Here is a 5,047-nt window from a genome sequence, read left to right on the forward strand (position 1 = left end):
TTAAGGTATGGAGGGGGGCCCATGGGCCAGCAAGGAGTTTCTGATGAACATCGGCCGGGACATTTTGACGGCGGGGCAAGAACTAGTTGTTATTGAGGGCGAAGGGTTTGTCCTCAGCGGGTTGATTGTCGAATTGTCGGGACTGCCGGGCCGGTTAGCGATTTGCCCGGCCGGCTTGGTTAACCATTTGCCCGAGCCGGGTTGGTTACCGAATTGTCAGGGTTGGGCTTGGTTAACCATTTGCCCGGGCCGGGTTGGTTAATGAATTGCCATGGCCGGGTTGGTTAACGCAGTTTCAGGGTTGGGCTTGATTAACGATTTGCCCGAGCAGGGTTGGCTAACGCATTGTCAGGAGCGTGCGCGGTTGGTTCACGAAACTGCCTGTTCCGGGTTTCTAGAGCGTTGTCAGGCCCGGCCGGCCGGGTTAGCGGCTTGCCAGACCCAACTTGACGAAATTCAGTGCGGCGCGGGTAAACGGCCGGAGTAACTATGACTCTCTTAAGGATGGAGGGGGGCCCATGGGCCAGCAAGGAGTTTCTGATGAACATCGGCCGGGACATTTTGACGGCGGGGCAAGAACTAGTTGTTATTGAGGGCGAAGGGTTTGTCCTCAGCTGGTTGATTGTCGAATTGTCGGGACTGCCGGGCCGGTTAGCGATTTGCCCGGCCGGCTTGGTTAACCATTTGCCCGAGCCGGGTTGGTTACCGAATTGTCAGGGTTGGGCTTGGTTAACCATTTGTCCGAGCCGGGTTGGTTAATGAATTGCCATGGCCGGGTTGGTTAACGCAGTTTCAGGGTTGGGCTTGATTAACGATTTGCCCGAGCAGGGTTGGCTAACGCATTGTCAGGAGCGTGCGCGGTTGGTTCACGAAACTGCCTGTTCCGGGTTTCTAGAGCGTTGTCAGGCCCGGCCGGCCGGGTTAGCGGCTTGCCAGACCCAACTTGACGAAATTCAGTGCGGCGCGGGTAAACGGCGGGAGTAACTATGACTCTCTTAAGGTATGGAGGGGGGCCCATGGGCCAGCAAGGAGTGTCTGATGAACATCGGCCGGGACATTTTGACGGCGGGGCAAGAACTAGTTGTTATTGAGGGCGAAGGGTTTGTCCTCAGCGGGTTGATTGTCGAATTGTCGGGACTGCCGGGCCGGTTAACGATTTGCCCGGCCGGCTTGGTTAACCATTTGCCCGAGCCGGGTTGGTTACCGAATTGTCAGGGTTGGGCTTGGTTCACCATTTGCCCGAGCCGGGTTGGTTAATGAATTGCCATGGCCGGGTTGATTAACGCATTGTCAGGGTTGGGCTTGGTTAACGATTTGCCCGAGCAGGGTGGGTGAACGCATTGTCAGGAGCGTGCGCGGTTGGTTCACGAAACTGCCTGTTCCGGGTTTCTAGAGCGTTGTCAGGCCCGGCCGGCCGGGTTAGCAGGTTGCCAGACCCAACTTGACGAAATTCAGTGCGGCGCGGGTAAACGGCGGGAGTAACTATGACTCTCTTAAGGTAAGGAGGGGGGGCCCATGGGCCAGCAAGGAGTTTCTGATGAACATCGGCCGGGACATTTTGACGGCGGGTCAAGAACTAGTTGTTATTGAGGGCGAAGGGTTTGTCCTCAGCTGGTTGATTGTCGAATTGTCGGGACTGCCGGGCCGGTTACCGATTTGCCCGGCCGGCTTGGTTAACCATTTGCCCGAGCCGGGTTGTTTAGCGAATTGCCACGTATGGGTTGGTTAACGAATTGTCGGGTTTGGGCTTGGTTAACGACTTGACCGTGCAAGGTTGGTGAACGAATTGTCGGGGTTGGGCTTGGTTAACGATTTGCCCGAGCAGGGTTGGTTAGCGAATTGTCCGGGTCAGACTGGTTAACGAATTGTCCGGCTGGGTTGGTGCACTCATTGCCAGGACAGGGTTGTTTAATGAATTGTCCGTTCCCAGTTGGTTCACGAATTGGCAAGGCCAGGGTGGTTAAGGAATTGTCCGGGCCAGGTTGGTTAACGAATTGCCCGTCCTGGCTGGTTAACGAATTGTCCGGGCCAGGTTGGTTAACGAATTGCCCGTCCTGGCTGGTTAACGAATTGTCAGGGTCAGGTTGGTTAACGAATTGCCATGGCCGGGTAGGTTAACGAATTGCCAGAGCCAGCTTGGTTAACGAATTGTCCGGCCGGGTTGGTTAACGAATTGTCCGTTCCCAGTTGGTTCACGAATTGGCAAGGACAGGGTGGTTAACGAATTGTCCGGCCGGGTTGGTGCACTCATTGCCAGGACAGGGTTGGTTACCGAATTGTCCGTTCCCAGTTGGTTCACGAATTGGAAAACCAGGGTGGTTAAAGTATTGTCCGGGCCTGGTTGGTTAACGAATTGCCCGTCCTGGTTGGTTAACGAATTGTCCGGGTCAGGTTGGTTAACGAATTGCCAGGGTCTGGTTGGTTACCGAATTGTCCGGCCGGGTTGGTGCACTCATTGCCAGGACAGGGTTGGTTGACGAATTGCCCGTCCTGGTTGGTTAACGAATTGCCAGGGTCTGGTTGGTTACCGAATTGTCCGGCCGGGTTGGTGCACTCATTGCCAGGACAGGGTTGGTTGACGAATTGCCCGTCCTGGTTGGTTAACGAATTGCCAGGGTCTGGTTGGTTACCGAATTGTCCGGCCGGGCTGGTGCACTCATTGCCAGGACAGGGTTGGTTACCGAATTGTCAGGGTCAGGTTGGTTAACGAATTGCCATGGCCGGGTAGGTTAACGAATTGCCAGAGCCAGCTTGGTTAACGAATTGTCCGGCCGGGTTGGTTAACGAATTGTCCCGGCCAGGTTGGTTAACGAATTGCCAGAGCCAGCTTGGTTAACGAATTGTCCGGCCGGGTTGGTGCACTCATTGCCAGGACAAGGTTGGTTAACGAATTGCCCGGTTCCGAATGGTTAACGAATTGCCCGGTCCCGGTCGGTTCACGAATTGCCCGCCCGCTGATTGTTAACTTTTCGCACCGGCGGGGGATGGCTTGGGTAACGAGCCTCCAAGATCTGTCGGTTAACCATTTGCCCGGTGGCAATTCGTTAACCAAGTCCGCTCCGGAAGTCTGGATGGGGGTCGGATTTGCCGGCCGAGGCCGACCCGGAGTTCCAGAGGCTCGGCCGCCGGGGTCAGATTCGGCCGCCCCTTTGACACATGCAATTTCTGTACGGGGGCATTGGCGGGGTTCCTGCAGATATATAGGGAGGCCGTTTTCACGAGTTGTTGAAGTATTCGGTAGATGGCACCGGCCTCCCCAATTGGTTAACCCGGGCCACGCGGCAGCTTTTCCGCACGATTCCGAAGATTGCCGGTATGGATTTTCGGACAAATACCCAATTGCGGAAGTCTGTCAGCGGGACCTATTCGCAGGCCCATGCCGGCCGAGGGGCGGCATTTTCCGTATGACTACCGGTGCTCCGGCCGCCGAATGGAAACCTTGCCCGAATGAATTTCTGACAAAGTCCCGAGGCGGGAGCCAGTAAGGGGACGTATTCGGCGGGCCGTGCCGGCCGAGCGGCGGCATTTTCGGAGGGACAACCGCAGGTCCCGCCGTCGATCCGAGACCTTGGCTGAAGAGTCGAAAGTAATCTAAGTCCCGACTCGGAAGTCAGAATGAAGGCGACTTCGGGGCCCTCCTGCCGACCGAGGCGGCCGATCGACGGCGGCACTACCGGAGGGCCGCCCGCCGAGCCAGCCGCGTGCCCTCGGCGCCACGCCGGTTAACCAATTGCCGTCGGAAGCCTGTGAAGGTCGGATCTGCCCCGTCGGGCGGGCCCGAGGTCCCCCGCGACCGGCATGAGCTCCGGGCGTCGTGCCGCCGGTTTGACACATGTCATTGTTGCACGGTCTGTCGCGGCTCTGGTTAACGAGTTAGGCCCGGAAGTCACTATGGGGGTCGGATTTGCCCCGCCTGGCGGGGCCAGAGTGCGACCTTCCCGGCAGGACTTCCGGGAGGCATCCCGCCGACTTGACACATGCAATTTCTGTACGGGGGGATTGGCGGGGTTCCCGGAGATTTACGGGAACACGTTTTCCAGACACACTTAGCAGGGTGACTAGTGGTACGGTTGACACAGTGCAGAGTTCTAAGTGAGCCTTACTCAATTGTGACTCAGTAAGCGGGAGGCCGGGCGAGCTCCGACTTACAATGATAAAAGCTTTTTTTCGCTATTTCCGAAAAAAATGACAAAGTCCAAGAACGCAGCGGGGGCTGCGGACAGACAGAGTCTGAGCGCGGACCGCGGGCGGCGGCCGGCAGACCGACGGTGGCAAAAGCTTTATATCGATCCGAAAAGCAAAGAGGCATTGTGTGTACCAAGACGGAGAAGGGACAAGCCTGCCGCTGGTGCCCTCGCGAGTGTCGTCTGCGTTAGACCTCTGTTCCCCGATCGATCCGGCTTGGTCGGTCCTACCTTTGGGAGAGGCCGAGTGGAAGCGACGGTCTCGACACGTGCGCCGAACTTCCGTGCTCGGCTCGTTACCATCTCCGGAGGTGGGCAGGTGGGTCTGCCGCGGGGCGGCCCGATTGCCGACCGAGGGCTTCATGCTTTGGGCGGAATTGACGTTGGGCATTCGCACGTTTGCACCACGATCGATTGACGGAGTCTCCCGCCGGCGGACGGGACTGCTGTGCGCATAGATGACGGGGGCCGGTCGAACGACCGTCGACCATCCCGAGAAGGCAGCTACACCCACGCGCATATACCTAGGCGGTGAAGGTGCGGACCTCACCGGCGCGATCGACGGGGTGGGATGGCGAGGCGTTCACCGGCGCGGCGTTAGGCCCTGGGCCGACGGAGGCGAGCGGCGACCGTCGACCGTCCTGAGAGCCAGCTCGGCGGAAGGGTGCGGGTGCGGACCTCACCCAGCGACGCGGCTCGATAGGGGATGGCGCGGCACTGCGACGACAGACATGGCCCGAGAGAGCAAGGGACGGGCGCGCCGGCCGCAGCAGCACTCTTTCGCGCCGTAGGGGCAAGGCGAAAGAGTCGGGAGAGTTCCATAGGCCAGAGTGGCAGGGAGATGCCCGGTTCAGCCTGACTCA

This window comes from Mobula birostris, unplaced genomic scaffold (assembly GCF_030028105.1).
Source record: "Mobula birostris isolate sMobBir1 unplaced genomic scaffold, sMobBir1.hap1 scaffold_502, whole genome shotgun sequence".
Lineage (NCBI taxonomy): Eukaryota > Metazoa > Chordata > Chondrichthyes > Myliobatiformes > Myliobatidae > Mobula > Mobula birostris.